The sequence below is a fragment of the Dermochelys coriacea genome, chromosome 11 (assembly GCF_009764565.3).
Source record: "Dermochelys coriacea isolate rDerCor1 chromosome 11, rDerCor1.pri.v4, whole genome shotgun sequence".
NCBI lineage: Eukaryota > Metazoa > Chordata > Testudines > Dermochelyidae > Dermochelys > Dermochelys coriacea.
In genome coordinates, this window is record NC_050078.2 from 69,951,975 (window position 1) to 69,968,776 (window position 16,802).

The following is a 16,802-nucleotide window of genomic DNA, read 5'->3' on the forward strand; positions in this document are numbered from 1 at the left end:
CATGTGGTCCTCCTCCATGAACTGGCTGCAAAGGAAGGTGCTGAGCATCATGACCCATAAATGGTCTAGTTAGAGGTTGAAGGAGTGAAAGGTACCGGCGGAGACAGACAGTGACCCAGCATGGAGACAGCATGAGCAGTGTGTTGCCATGCAACCACTGCTGTGGCACAGATGGCAGTACCCAACTGTGGATGATGATAGAGATATCAGAATTCCTGACCCTTGCAGAAATAGAGGATGGCAAATGTCAGAGATGGATTTCTGAAGACTTGTTTCTATTACAGCCAGAGACCAAGGAAGTGGGACAAACCAGAACAGGCCTCCAGAACAGGCCCTGGTGAGCTAATTCTAGGTGAAATATTGGAGACAAGGAAACTGGCAATGGTTGTGTTGGCTGTGACAGCAATGCTATTAATGACACAAATACAAATAACTCCAGGGCAAGAGTCCCAATACAAAGAAGGTCCAAATTCATCCTCAGGTTTTGATTTCATTTAGAGTCCCCATTCCTCACCATGTGCTTGCTCTGTTAGTGCCTTGCCCTCTCTTCATGGGAATTGCCAGGCTGGATCAGACTAGTGGACCAGCCAATCCAGTCTCCTGTCCCTGACAGTGGCCAGCAGTAGGTGCTTTAGATGAATATGTAAGAAACCACAAAGTGGACAAGGACCTGCCCAGAGGTGAAGCTGCTTCCCAACACAATCAGAAGCTCATGCTCTGAAGCAAGTAGATTTATATCCACGATCTGTTATTACCCTATCTAATGCAAGGGTGGCTATTATCCATATCAACGTCTAATTCTCTTTGAATCCTAGTGAGCTCTTGGCCTTGGCAATGTCTTGTGACAATGACTTCCACTCACTAATGGTGTTACATAAAGAAAAAATGTCTCCTTTCATCAGTGTAAGTTGTTGTCTCTCCGTTTCAGTTATGTCCCTGTGACAGGGTGCTGGGCAGGGACTCCTGAGCCAGCCCTCTGTCATGCCAGCTCCAATCAAGGGGGTTAGATTGGAGCTGCCTAGAGAAACCTGGGCCTGATTTGCCAAGGAGAAACAGCTGCCAGCCTCATTAGCTTGGGGAAGGACGCCCAGAGGAGCAGACAGAAAGGGGGAAGCCAGAGAGTGGAAGCTCTTCCTTCCTGGCTGCAGGACTGAGAAGCCCTTAAGGTTGAAATCCCCAACTGTACGTGGTCAGAAGGTGGCGGGATTGTGCACTGTAAGTAAACTGCACTGGTGATTGCTGAGCCCAAAGGTCTCTGTGTGGTTTTTGGAGCAGAGCATAGCAGAGGCAGGAGCAAAGGGGGTTCTGCTACACCCTGTGATGGTCCCCTTGTTCCTATAGTGTGAGAGGGAGGAAATAGGAGCTCCCTATCCACCTTGTCAATACCATTCTTTATTTTGTCTGTCCCTACCATGCTCCCTTAGTTTTGGCTGTAAGATAAACAGTCCTAACCCCTCCTCCTCTTGAAAATCCCTCCATGCCTCTGATCATTTCCATTATCTACTTCTGAACTCCTCTTAATTCCACTCTGTCTTCAGGCTGAGATGTTCAAAGTAGCCTGTAGATGCCCATTTCCCATTAATTAGTTTTTGAAAATCTCAGCCACAAACTTTAAAGAAGGCTGCAGCTGTCTTATTAGTGCCCAGTTTGTGCTCAGCTGTCCATGGAGGATCCTGAAACAGCATTTATTCTTGCAGCCATGACTATATTTGGATTTCCTATGACCCCTTTCCAGATTATACATACCGTCGGCATGCAGCTGCACTGTTTTTGGAGGCCTCATACCAGTGCTTTTTCACTTTGTCATCTCCAACCACGAGCCAGCCGCCGACCATCTCTCTTTGCTGGAAAAAAACCCACCCACCTAGCAGCTTTTCTCAACAGGCTGGTATAGGGCTGCGAATCAGCTCCTCATCATCAGAACGATCTCACTGTCCCTCATATTTCAGCCTGTCTCTGATGTATTAATTATGGCCAGGTGTGCCATCAGTCAGACAAATCTGCTCCATGCCTACAGGGGAAAACCCTGCTTTTAGCATCACCTCTGTCCTTCGCCTTTTATAGCTAGGGATCGAATGCTCTTTTGACATGATATGTTCAGCATATATCTCCCAGTATTCTGTTCCTAATAGCCTGCTAAGAGACATGCCTGAACTAAGCGTACTTTTGTCTGTGTCTAGGGAGATGTCCAATGGAATTTATTACACAAGCTCAAAGAATTGTCAGGGGCAGTCGAAATAAGATGGGGCTGATGTCACCCTCCTCCAAAAGTTGTGTGATCATCATTTCAGTTTTATAGAGGTTAAAGCCCTGGAAATAAGGGTAGGACGGCAGAGACCAAGTAGTAAAGTGCCCCTTCCCAGTTATCATTGGATAAAGCTCCAGCACATGACATTTGCAATCCATAAAATACTACATCTCCCCCTTTTCTGTGTTTTCCGGGTCAGCCTTGGTCAGGGTGTTAAAATGCAAGCCTTTGCTTTGTGCTCTAAGGTCACAAAATGAGTGGCATTAAATCGGCTTCAATCTCTCTTTTCCTATAGATGCCAGACAGTGGTGCCATGGCACAGATACCTCAGGGCCTGCAAGAAAGAAGTGGCTGTCTGGAAAGCGGTTGGCTGATCTCAACCCAGGGATGTCAGAAGTGATGGTGAGTAAAAGGGGAAAATACTGTGAGGAGCTAACTAAACTCCTGACATGCCCTCCACAGGAAACATCTACCCTTCAGTTGGAGCCTTGGGATTTGCTAGATTCAGTTCCTCATTAACCAGGTAGCAACAGTACAAAACTTTATCTTCTGGCTACACATTGCATAGGGGTCATGTCTCTCTCAGACAAGGACTTAACTGCCATTATCCAAACATGTCTCGCTTTGAGACAAGGCTACTGGGACTCCCTCTACCTACAGCTGGAAGTCAAGGCCATTCAAAGACCTACACAGCACATAGCAGCCTGTCTCCTGATTAGTCCCTGGGAGCACTTGTGGCTGTCCCCTCCATTGGCACTGGGTCAAATTGAAAGTCCTGACCCTATTCCCTCCCATACCACCTCTCCCTCTGGAGCCCACAACGACCATTTTCAGCACAGAAATATTCAGTGCAGAGGGTACAACTTCAGAGAGCCAGAGTCAAAGCTTTCTCTGTGCTGGAATGTAGGTTATAGAGAACCCCAATGAAAGGGGTCCAGATGAACCTAATCTGATCGGCTTCCCCGCCCAGTGCAAGCCCTACATATTTTTGCAGACGGTACCCAGAGTAACGGGTACTGTAGAGAACACATAGTCAAGTAACTGCGGTGTGAGCAATGAAGCCTTAGGGCAGCGAAAGCATTGTCCCTATAGGGGTCATTGGAAATTAATTAATTGATTTTTGTAATTTTGTATTTATTGCATAGTTGTTCTGGTGCCTGGTGCTCTACAGATTCAATAGGTGCATATAGCTAGATAATTGAATTGGTATAAATGAACAACAGGGAAGGGTGCTGTGTAATGGAGGCCTCCAAAACAGAGTGAGAAGGTGTTTTTGGACATCCTGGAAAATTGCAGGGGAAGGCACCAAGAGTGGCTGTCACTGGGGCCAATGGGGAGCTTGTGGATAGGAGCAAACCTGTTGTGAAGAGAATGCTAGGGCTTTTCGACTGCATCCCTGTGAGAAGGGGGTGTGTAGAGAGGAGAGAGTGCTAAAAGATGACTGGGATTGGAAGAGAATTTTGATTAACGAGGAGGGAAGGATGGAGCATGGCACTGTTTGGGGTCGAAGTCTGGGGAAATTTGTCAGACAGGAAACTAGTGAACAATATATGCATATCTCAGTGCTGGATGCCTGATGGATCACTACCAATCCCTCCTGCACAGGGGTTGATTCCTAAACTGACCATGAGCTTGAATGGGCCTTGTCTGCTTGTTAGACTTTTGTGTATTGAAACCACTGAGCGAGTTAATTTATTTCAACATCCCTTGTAGCCTGCAAGGACAGTGGATGGCCACTTACTTGAAGAATATTATACCAGGTCAGTTAATGTCATGATATCATTCCCAGATATTTTTCCATGTGCTCGGAATGTGTTTAACAGGTAAAAGCAAGAGCTGGCAGGAGTCACGAAACAAAAAAAACCTTTGCTCTGCTCATCTCATTCCAGGTTAGACTCCTAGCTCCTTTGATTCAAAGCTCCCAGGGGCTTTGTAAACACATGAATGCTGACTTAGCTGCCTCTCCTTCCAAAGTGTGAAATGTTAATGCTGGCTTTCTCTGTGGGAGGTATGGGATATCTTTAGCTGAAGGGAGAAGGCCCTGAAAGTGTTTTAGTGAATTATTTGCAATCTCAGGAGTGTCAAGGCCATGGAATGTCTGCAAATCCCTTGGCATATAAAGTATAGTGCCGAATGTACCTTTAAGGGGATCTTTTAGTGCCATGGTAGGAGGCTCTCATCAGAAGATATGACAGGTTTCAGAGTAGCAGCCGTGTTAGTCTGTATTTGCAAAAAGAAAAGGAGTACTTGTGGCACCTTAGAGACTAACAAATTTATTAGAGCATAAGCTTTCATGAGCTACAGCTCACTTCATCGGATGCATTTGGTGGAAAAAACCAAATGCATCCGATGAAGTGAGCTGTAGCTCACGAAAGCTTATGCTCTAATAAATTTGTTAGTCTCTAAGGTGCCACAAGTACTCTTCATCAGAAGATATGGAGGCTCCTTGAAATAAAGGCCAGAACACAGCCCTGTCAGTGGAGAAAAATCGGCCTTTAATTTAGGGCTAGATTGTGGCCTAAGGCCCAATCAGCCCTAAGCATGGGCTGGTGCCTAAACTGCACTGACCTAGGAGGCACTGATGGCCTCTCTGAGGCACAATTCCTTCCCTGCTGTCTTCTTGCTACAGGCCAATACTAACAATAAATGCGAAGGGAACCCACTGGTCAGTGTATGTTACATGTCCCACTCTGTGCCCATACCACAGAGGATGAAAGTCTGTTAGCTTAAGCTGTAGAGACTCATTGCTTTTAGTTCTAGAGGTCTCTGATTCAGTCTCTGCATTGGCCAAGATGGCGGCCGTCACTGCCTATTGCATAGCTCAGCTACTCTGGCTAGTGAGTGTAGGAGTGAAGCCAAGGCTCTATACTTCCCCCACCCACCTGCACAAGGGGGAGGAAGAGGGAATGTAGCCCCACATTCCTGGCCGTCGGCACTGGGTTCCCTGCATACAGCATAAAGGGGGGTTTTAACTCCCTGAAAGGCGCACAGACCAAGCAAAATCTAGCCCTTAGTGCTGATCTGAGCGGTGATCTCACTCTTGAGCAATTGAACACAATCAGATGCAACCCAATGTGATCCTCTCAAGCTGCATGGGGAGTTGCGCATGGTACAGAGACTTTTTTTTTTTTTTCCGCATTGTTTGGCTCAAAAGAATCACTCTCATACCTCAATCCAGAGAAGATGTGCTGGGCTTCCTGGAGCAGTATTTCAGCACCCTCCAGGGAAAGCTGGGTAGGAAAGTCTGTTAACAAGTGTGAACACTAATTTTTTTTTTTTCTGGGAAGGAATCGGCACTTCAACAAGGCCTAATTAGGATGGGAAGAACTGGGGAGTGGGCTTGTTTTCAAGGTCTGTCGACTGGGCTCATTGTGTGGGCTGTGGTCCACTGCTGCTGCCATCAGATGCCATCAACTCATCCCATCTGTTTAAGCAATGTGTTACAGTGATAGCCGCGCTTTGGGGCTGTAAGATAGGACCTGGTTCAATGCTCACTGAAGGCAATTGAAAGATGTCCATTGATGTGGATCAAGCCCGTCGTCTGGTTCTAATAATCTTACTTTAGGGCCTAATTCTGGAAACAATGGGTGTAGAAGCTGAGGAGAGTATAGAGCACAAGGTACAAGCCTTTTAGGGAGTGCAGGCCCTGATCCTTGCTATTGTCCCAACAGGCACTAGAAACCTGAAAGGCGCTAGCAAGTGTGGAGCTATATTCCAGCCCCATCCCTGCACCACCGTACAGTCACTGAGGGGACTGCACACTGCACCCTCTCTGAGGAGGATTCAGCTGCCACCCTGCATGCAGGAGCCCCATGGGAGCATTGGTTGACTCTGCTAGAATTCTTCCTCATGAGTCTGGCTCGGTGTACCTATTCCTCATTCCTTGCACCACATCTCCAGCTGCCAAACTGAGAAATTAGCCTGGGAAGCGTGGTCCAGTGCGACCCTGGGACTTGACTTCACTTCTCTGCTCTGTCCCAGATTTCCTGTGTGACCTTGAGCATTTAGACCTAGATCCTCCAAGTATTTAGGTGTTTAACTCTCATTGAAGTCAAAGGGAGGGAGGTGCTTACATATCTTGTGAGGAGCTGGGCCATAGTGTCTGTAGCTCAGTTCCCCAATCTGTATGATGTGGATAATAGAACTCCTGTACCTCCTAGGAATGCTGGGAGGACAAACACTTTAGAGTATGAAGCTCTCAGATACTGTACATAAGTATCTGAGATAGATATTTTCATGTACACAATGCCAAAGATGTATGTGACGCTGCAGAAAGATCCCTGCTCCAAGATCCAAATTAGACATATTCCCAGCCATGTTGGCAATAAACGAAGGGTGAGAGGGAGGGAGTATGGCAAATCTGTCTCTTAGATTTGTAAGCCTGTCTTGGCAGGGACAGCTTCTTAGACCACACTGTCCAGTAACAAGCACACACTGAGTTTGACAATCAGAATTTGGCCCGCTCTTTGGAACAAAGACCAGGATGGGGACTAGCCATTTTTGTTGAATTTCATTTGTTGCCCACAATATTCAAGTCACAAGGGTATCAAGAAGAGCAAAATACCTGAGGCTTACTGTGGTTCCTCTGTATTTCTGTAGTTTTCATTTGACCCCATTCTTACCCCACGTAAAAGAATGGTGATCCAAAAAATAATGGCATATTTGTGTCATCTTTGCCTAAATGGGTTTTCACAGTTAGGTAAAGCCTATGGTACTGACACTGAAAAAGAAGTAATGAATTTAAATGGTCTGGCTGGTTTGGAGAGAACTAGATTAGAGGTTTCAGAGTAGCAGCCGTGTTAGTCTGTATTCGCAAAAAGAAAAGGAGGACTTGTGGCTTGTTAGTCTCTAAGGTGCCACAAGTACTACTATTCTTTTTTCTAGAATAGAGGGTAGTTCCCTTTACACAAATACACTCGTTACTGTAATATATATGAGGAGGAGACGAATGAGAGACTGTTTACCATAGGAACGCTGGTCTGGGTAAACAAGATTTTATCAAGGGACAAATGCAACAAACAAAAGGAGAAGTTCTAAAGGTCAGCGGTGAAGCTTAGTTTGAACTCAGGGCTGCAGTATGGCGAGCAGTGAAGTAACTGTTTATTCTGTGATAGCAGATGGTAGAGTCAGCTGCACGACTCAGAGAATGATGAGGCAAGGCAGAGCCATCCAAACGGTTCTGAAGCCTTTCAGGAGGAGCCAGGTTGGCTAAAACAACCGATAATCTGAACTCAGACTGACCCCAAACCATAACTTTTCAGGCCCTGAAGGTGTAGGTAACTCTTTTTTCCATTATTTTTCATGTTTAAGTTCCTGTTGACATGTCCTCCAAGGCCATCAATACATATCAAAATCAGATACACTATAAAATCCATCAAACTCTGAATTTTCAGACTTCAGCTGAGACTGGAAGTGCCAAAACACCATGGCAAATCCTGGTTGGGATAAGGGCAGAAATACCATACCACACAAATCATATCGCCATCCTGGCCAAAACCAGGAAGTACCAGAAATCTCACCACTCTGTTTGTTCTCAAGAGATTTGCAACCCAAATTTGTTCATTCTGGAAGTGTAGAAAGTCCCCCTAAATTTTTGATAGGCATCCAAACTTCTGAGTGCTAACTGAACCCAAACTCCGATCTGTATGAGATTCACTTAACAGTGTTCGCTGCGACTCTGTAAAATAATATTCTGTGATGTGTAGACATTACTGACCAAGGCTAAGTTAAGGGTAGGCTAAACCTTTGGTGATGTATATTGGTATAGCTCTACTGAAGTCAATGGAACTGCTCCTAAAGAACTTTCCTTCTGTAAATTGGCATAGATCCACCAATATCTGTATAGTTATGCCCATTTATATCAGCTGAGGATCTGGCCTCTCTTTTGTGGTTTTATATCTCCTTAGCAAAACGAATATACAGTATGTCTACAAGACAACTTCTAGGCAAAGTTCTAATTCACAAAGAATGATTTGTGGTAGAGATATTATTTTTTTCCTCTAACATATTAGAGGAAGGTTACAAAGAAAAGCAAAAATAAAGGTCAAAGATAAATACTCAGCCATATTAACTACTGCTGTGATCCCTCAAGCTGCACATCAAAAGAAAAACCCAGGGTTCTGCAGAAAGTGATGTGACAATTCATCAGTTAGCAACCTTTTCCTCTGTGTCTGTATTAAACAAATGCAGTCAGCATGGTGTCCGGGACATTGTTGGGTTGGATGTACTGTGTTTCAGAGGACACATAAAACCAAATTTCAGTTAATTATGGCTCTTAAACATTCCAAGGAACTGTTCACTCTGGTAGGGCTAGGTATAGTCAGACCTTCGAGTGCCATATACAAAGCTAAGGAATGGAAATGAATTTGTAGGAGGGAAATTGTGTTTTCTCAGTCGCACTTCTTATGCGATTAGTTAAAAAGTTGAAGCTAGAAGAGTGCTGGATGACCGGCCCTCTCTTAGCAACACCAATGTTTTGTTTCCCCTGTACATAGCAATCACTTTGTTTATTCTTCTGTAATTACATTTTGCAGACAATGATGTCATTTGTAATGAAATAACACCAGAAGATAGACAAGAGAAAATTAGTCTTAAGCATTGCAATTCTCGAAGGAAATCATGTATAGTTCTCCCAATGCAAGGCAATTACTACCTGATCCAAAGAGACTGCCATTGATTTCACTGGGCTTTGGATCAGGTCTTAATTCTCTTCGGAGATAAAATTGGATTCCAACAGTGCATGCTACTAGGATTACTCAGATTTGATTTAAGACTGAATGGATCATGCTCGGATTAGTCCTGGGGATGGACAGATGGTGAGGTGGATGGGGAAGATCTGGAGGCTCATTTAAGAACACCTCTATTTTCTGGTGTCAAAATTGCAGGCAAGGAACAAACTTGGAACAAATGGGATGACAGACTCACAAAGTTCCAAAGTCAAGTGGTTTTGGGTGGAGATTATTGTAAAACAACAATTGAGATTTCCTTTTAAAATCTTGCATATTTTTCTGATTTCTGTCAAGCAGAATGTTCGAGGTCAGGCTTGTTGTATGTATTTAGAGAGACATAAATAGGTGTAATCCCAAATTCTGGGAAGCCTAGCACAATTTAACTGCATCATGAAACCTCCTCTCTATTGGGATTGTTTTTGCCCCAGCATAAAATAACAACATGCAAATACAGTACATCTCCCAAGAAAACAACAAAACCTCTCCAGCTTTCAGTCCCTCCTCACAATGCCTGAGAGAAAACCTGGGACTTGCAGCTTTCCCTTAAGTGGAACCGATATGGGCTCTGGCAGGCAAGCCTGGGGGAGTGAATGCCCAGCTGAGGACCTTTCATGGAGAATGCCCTGATATCAGTTTTCTTCCTCGTGTACTGAGGGTGCTCTGTCATGAGTGACTCCATTGAACTCTGCTGTGGCAGAATGGCACGGGGAACACAGGAATGATTGTGGTGGTGGTGGTGTCTCTGTGGTGATCAGGTACCAGCACCATTAGGTGGAATTAGAAATGTTGCAGTTGCCACAACTCCTCCAGCGTGCCCAAATAAACTCCTCCAGCAAAGGGTGTAAGTCTACTTTATTGAAGGCACCCCAAAGTGCTTCTACCTATCCTGCATTGCAACACAGAAACCTACCCCCTGACAGGTCTAGCCTTATTCTGCCAGTTCTCCCAGCCCACATACTTTATGAGTCTCTTATCCCTGGGCACTTCCCACCCTTACATGCTCCAATTTCCCTCAATTTTCATTATGATTCTCTCATTTCCATAGGCTATCCATGTCCCCAAAGGAACCCATCGCTGTCCTCTCGCCTCCACAAGCACCCAGAGCGATATCCGAAAGAGGAGCAACCCCAGTGGGTTAAGTGTGCCTGTTACCGAAGGGTTAGCAAAGGCTGTGCCATTAATGCAAAGCCCTACATTGAAGTGTGTGGCTGCTGCACCCACTCTTCTAGGGATGCCCCACTGGTCAGGTCAGCTCCCAGTGTGGGAGGGGTGATGTTCAGTGATCACCCAGTGTGTAAAACATTTGCAACAGCTCTGCTTCATTCTGTGTCTGGTTCCAGCTGGCTGTGCAGAACAAGAGCTGGTGGGAAGGTCTGAATTGGCACTTGGCAGTGAGGAATTGTGCTGATTCAGCCTGCTGCCGCTGCCCATGGAGTTGCAGGATCATGTTTTAAAGGCCCTGATAATCAGTGGGCTTGGGATCAGGTCACAAATGAATTCAAGCAACGTTTCTCAGTCACAGATTGACTGGACCTTTCCTATGTAGTAGATATTAAAAGTCAACCTGTGGAACTCCTTGCCAGAGGATGTCGTGAAAGCCAAGACTATAACACGGTTCAAAAAAAGAACTAGATAAATTCATGGAGGATAGGTCCATCAGTGGCTATTAGCCAGGATGGGCAGGGATGGTGCCCCTCTGTTCGCCAAAAGCTGGGAATGGGTGACGGGATGAATCACTCGATGTTTACCTGTTCTGTTCGTTCCCTCTGGGGCACCTGGTCACTATCAGAGACAGGATACTGGGCTAGATGGACCTTTGGTCTGACCCAGTATGGCCGTTCTTGTGTTCCAGCAAACAAATCTGTTCAAGCCCTTTACTTATTTTTAAAATTAAAATAAAGTGCAGTGATCGTTTAAAAAAAATTAAAGCAGCATTCTCTCCCAGAGCTGAGGTATCCCTAGTGATTTACGATATCAGGAAGACTTGAGAAATTATTTCCTGGTGGTGTCACTTTTGCTGTTGTATCTCTAGTTCTGTATGCCTACAAAACACGACCTGCTGACACCAGCAAGGCAGGAGCCCAGCCATGACTATGCTCCTTGGGCAAAGAGATGCTTGTTTCACGGTTGCCACCATCTTCTCCACCTCTCCTCTTTTGCCTTCACTGTTAGGTTATGTCATCCACTCTTTGTAACCTAGGCCATAATCCTGCCATTTGTGCCCACTGATGTCAGTGGGGCTTCACAAAGGTGCGGGCGTCCAACCAAACAAATTGTCTCTTTGGTATGCGTATACAAACAAACCCTTATCACAATGAGGCCCGAATCCCTGATTGGGACCCTTAGGTTCTGCCTTATCACAAACAATGACATTGTATTGGGAAAGCAGATAATCCACTGAAGATCCCTTCCCTGAATGATTGAATGTACTTTCCCTGGGTCCAGTTTTGTCCCTGTCTGAACCTCAGCATTTGAGTCTGGAGAGCCAGGAGAACAGAAGAGCCTGAAGCAAGGATTGAACCAAAAGGGCTATGATTGAGGAGAAAGTTAAATGCCCAGGCTGGATTGGCACATGAGAAATCAACTGCCCCTTGAACTAAAAGATAAACAGGGCAAGGGCTGAGAGCTTTCAGATATACCCTTCAACCACAGCATTAAGTTCATGGCCAGACACATGCCATCTGCTTGCAAAGCAAATATATGATCAAACAAACTGGATGGATATTTTGAAGTTTTCCCATTATAGGAAAACTATAATGCTACACTGTTTTTTAATTGTGTAGTGTCATTATTAGCAACGCTGTAGTCAAGGCAATCTCCTCATCTGTTTTTAAGGTTCCTTCCCCACTCTGAACTCTAGGGTACAGATGAGGGGACCTGCATGAAAACCTCCTAAGTTTATTTTTACCAGCTTAGGTTAAAACTTCCCCAAGGTACAAACTATTTTCCTTTTTCCCCTTGGACTTTATTGCTTTTACCATCAAGTGTCTAACAGGAAAGAGCCCGCTTGGAAATGTTTTTTCCCCCAAAATCCTCCCCAAACCCTACACCCCCTTTCCTGGGGAAGGCTTGATAAAAATCCTCACCAATTTGCATAGGTGAACACAGACCCAAACCCTTGGATTTTAAGAACAGTGAAAAAAGCAATCAGGTTCTTAATAGAAGGAAAAAGTAAAAGAATCACCTCTGTAAAATCAGGATGGTAAATACCTTACAGGGTAATTAGATTCAAAACATAGAGAATCCCTCTAGGCAAAACCTTAAGTTACAAAAAGACACAAAAACAGGAATATACATTCCATTCAGCACAGCTTGTTTTTCTCAGCCATTTAAACAAACAGAATCTAACACAAATCTAGCTAGATTACTTACTAAGTTCTAAGACTCCATTCCTGTTCTGTCCCCGGCAAATGCATCACACACAGACAGACAGAGAGAGACTTTGTTTCTCCCTCCCTCCAGCTTTTGAAAGTATCTTGTCTCCTCATTGGTCATTGTGGTCAGGTGCCAGCGAGGTTATCCTAGCTTCTTAACCCTTTATAGTGAAAGGGTTTTTCCTCTGGCCAGAAGGGATTTTAAAGGTGTTTACCCTTCCCTTTATATTTATGATACTTGTATACCAAGAACCTATGGTCAGGGGATCCAACTAGCAGGACGTGAAATACAAAAGGAGATGGGAGAAGATTAGCTTTTTTAAATTGTTTTTCCACAAAGGCGAAAAAGTCATTCACTTTCACTGGTTCCATTTTCCTTCTTTTTTGGCTTCATACCAACATCAGTGCATGGGTAATGGATGGGAGCAGGGAGGGGAAGCTCAAAGAGTAAATTCCACTGGCTGTAACACATTTTCATTGGCTGACTAACCCTCATGATCAGCAGGTCTCAAGGACAATTTGGAGTGGGTGTCTCTATTCAAAAAACTGCTAAACAAGTAACATTTGTTTCTGTATTGTTTGTTTTTGTTTTTCCCTTTGTTTGGCTGCCAGAAAACAAGACAAGATACTTCCCTACCCACTCAAACCATTGCTATATCTAATGGTTATTTTATAAAGAGAAACCATGGAACTTCACAGAACCAGAGTAAAAACCCAAGTCCTAGTTATCTGAGATGGTGATTCTTTCTTTCATTGAAACCCTTTTTTTGGCTTGGAAAATGCCAGTTTGTCAAAACAGAACCTTTTTCATGGGAATGGATCTGCTTGAAAATTTTTTGAAGTTGTCAAGTTTTGTTTCAACATTTTCTATTTTTCTGGTTCAAAAATACTGTTTTGAAATTTAAACTACTACTACTATACTACTACTAATAATAATTAATAATAATAATAAAAAGAAAAATTTAAACAAATTTAAAATTGAAACACAATGTTTTGATTGACTTGAACCAAAATTTTTCTGGAATTGTGGTTTGCAAACGTTTTTTTCCCAGCTGAGGATGATTGTTCTTTTTCAACTTTTTTGTGGGATGGGAAAAACAGTTTTCTGTGTATATAGCTCTATGCCTAATTCTGTGCAAATATACATATTGCATTTTTCTTCTGTCATAATGTAGCCAGAATGGCGAGCTTCTAATGTGTTCCTTTTAATTTACCACCTTGCATTAGTGTAGTACAACCCTTGGAATTATTTCATGCCAAGTTTAGGATATGATGCAAAAATTAACACTCATCGGCTTCACGAAATATCGGCATAAAACACATCAAAATGACTTCATTTTCAGCATTCGTTCTCAATAACACACAATAATCGTGCTAAACCCAGGGTTGTGAGTTCAATCCTTGCGGGGGCCATTTAGGGATCTGGGGCAAAAATTGGGGATTGGTCCTGCTTTGAGCAGGGGGTTGGACTAGGTGACCTCCTGAGCTCCCTTCCAACCCTGATATTCTATGATTAATAACATGAATGAAGTTGGAAGATGCAATTTTGAGGGATTTAAGCTGCCTAAATCCTCCTATACTGACCCTTCATGAAAGAAGAAGACTAGCAAGGGATTGTTCAAGATGGAAGTTCATTCTAAGCACCACCATCACTATATCACAGACGTGAACTTTGCTGCTGCTGCAGGATTGCTGGGGAGACAGTAGATGGAGCATCCCTTTGATCTGCATGCAACATGCCCCTTCCTATGCTTTGCCTATTTCTTTCTCACATGTGGACCTGGATGTGCATGTGGGAAGGGACCATGGCATGGAGCTGGCACTCCTTCCTGCTTGGAAATGGGGGGATGATTAGGTCCAAACCCCAGAATCTGCCTTTAATCTACTCTGACACTCCCTGGTACATATCACAGAAGGGTCTCTGCTGATCAGAGCCTGGAAGAGTAAGTGTGGTTTATATCCTTCTGCAGCTAAAGACTATACTATTTAAATCCACTGCGTAGTGGTGGGGTAAACAGTGAGGGTCTCCACCCACAGGAGAAAGGTGGGTGGGGACACCAGGATGGTATTAAGGTTCATGTTGGAATCTTAACTAAATTTCCAGCTTTTACAAGTTTTTCCCCCCTTTATAATACATTAATAGTGCAGTATTCAAGGGCAATTTATATTTAGTCCCAAATCTTTGCAAACTAATGGTTCAAACCTGCTCCCATTTGAACTAATGGTTCAAACCTGCTCCCATAGCAAAAGTACCATTGATATCAATGGTTCCAGCATCAGCCTCTACACTGTTAGCCCTGGCAGTAGAAGCTATTACTCTGATATGATTAAGTCCTCTAAGATCCAGGCAATACATTCTTGGTTCAGGATTTTGCACCAAGAGCTGCAGACAATGGGGAAAAAAATCCATTGTGGGACACATGAGGGTTATTCTGATGCTGCAGATGGTTAAAATATAACCAGGAGAAGTGCAGTAAATTTAAGTGTGCTATTTCTGTAAATTCCATGGGAGCCCATGGGCTGATACATGTGTTTCAAGTTATACTCCACTGTGCAGCCATTCTAGGTTTACCCAACAAGATGTCCTTTTTTACATTTTGAATTATTTGCAGTAAGTACAAACATATGCCTCGCTTTTTGTTACATTTTATTCTATTGTTTGAATGAATGATTTAGTGTATTTTCCCCTCCTTTCCCACCACCACCCTAATGACCTGGTTTGGGTTTTTTCCCTTCCTACAATGCTGTGGTTTTCTGGGAGGCCAAGTCCCACTCCTTCGCCATTTCCTAGCACAGCCCATTGGATTTATTTTTGCAAATATCCTACTTCTCACAGAATGACCCATAGTGGCGGACGGAGAGGGAAATGTTTCCATGTGCAAGTGGCAGGGATGCAATCATGCAAAGATGTTCAGTTTCTTTTAATGCACATCCCACTGGAATTCAGAGACAAGTTGGTCAGTGGTACCTGTAGCCACGCAACCAAATACCACCTCCCTGTGTCAGAGTGGCTAACTCTCGCCATTTTAGCACAGTTCTGTTTAGCTTATAGATTCATAGATACTAAGGTCAGAAGGGACCATTCTGATCATCTAGTCCGACCTCCTGCACAGCGCAGGCCACAGAATCTCACCCACCCACGCCTATGAAAAACCTCACCCATGTCTGAGCTATTGAAGTCCTTAAATCATGGTTTAAAGACTTCAAGGAGCAGAGAAGCCTCCCTCAAGTCATCCATGCCCCATGCTACAGAGGAAGGCGAAAAACCTCCAGGGCCTCTCCAATCTGCCCTGGAGGAAAATTCCTTCGCGACCCCAAATATGGCGATCAGCTAAACCCTGAGCATATGGGCAAGATTCACCAGCCAGATACTACAGAAAATTCTTTCCTGGGTAACTCAGATCCCATCCATCTAATATCCCATCTCAGGGGATTAGTCCTATTTACCCTGAATATTTAAAGATCAATTACTTACCAAAATCCCATTATCCCATCATACCATCTCCTCCATAAACTTATCAAGTAGAATCTTAAAACCAGATAGAGCTTTTGCCCCCACTGCTTCCCTTGGAAAGCTATTCCAAAACTTCACTCCTCTGATGGTTAAAAACCTTCGTCTGATTTCAAGTCTAAACTTCCTGATGGCCAGTTTATACCCATTTGTTCTTGTGTCCACATTGGTGCTGAGCTTAAATAATTCCTCTCCCTCTCCTGTATTTATCCCTCTGATATATTTATAGAGAGCAATCATATCTCCCCTCAACCTTCTTTTAGTTAGGCTAAACAAGCCAAGCTCCTTAAGTCTCCTTTCATAAGACAAGTTTTCCATTCCTCAGATCATCCTAGTAGCCCTTCTCTGTACCTGCTCCAGTTTGAATTTATCCTTTTTAAACATGGGAGACCAGAACTGCACACAGTATTCTAGGTGAGGTCTCACCAGTGCCTTGTATAATGGTACTAAAACCTCCTTATCCCTACTGGAAATGCCTCTCCTGATGCATCCCAAAACCGCATTAGCTTTTTTCACAGCCATATCACATTGGCAGCTCATAGTCATCTTATGATCAACCAATACTTCAAGGTCCTTCTCCTCTTCCGTTACTACTAATTGATGCGTCCCCAACTTATAACTAAAATTCTTGTTATTAATCCCTAAATGCATAACCTTACACTTCTCACTATTAAATTTCATCCTATTACTATTACTCCAGTTTACAAGGTCATCCAGATCCTCCTGTATAATATCCCGATCCTTCTCCGAATTGGCAATACCTCCCAGCTTTGTATCATCTGCAAACTTTATTAGCACACTCCCACTTTTTGTGCCAAGGTCAGTAATAAAAAGATTAAATAAGATTGGTCCCAAAACCGATCCCTGAGGAACTCCACTGGTAACCTCCCTCCAACCTGACAGTTCGCCTTTCAGTAGGACCCGTTGCAGTCTCCCCTTTA

The 16,802-nt window shown here is 43.8% G+C and overlaps 1 long non-coding RNA gene across 1 annotated transcript; it reads left to right on the plus strand.

Moving 5' to 3' along the window:
• Positions 1–1,088: 1,088 nt before the first annotated feature.
• On the plus strand, positions 1,089–10,461 carry LOC119863793. The gene is made up of 3 exons (XR_005295744.1): positions 1,089–1,215; positions 2,544–2,650; positions 10,022–10,461. It is a non-coding gene; the product is annotated as an uncharacterized LOC119863793 (long non-coding RNA).
• Positions 10,462–16,802: the final 6,341 nt, after the last annotated feature.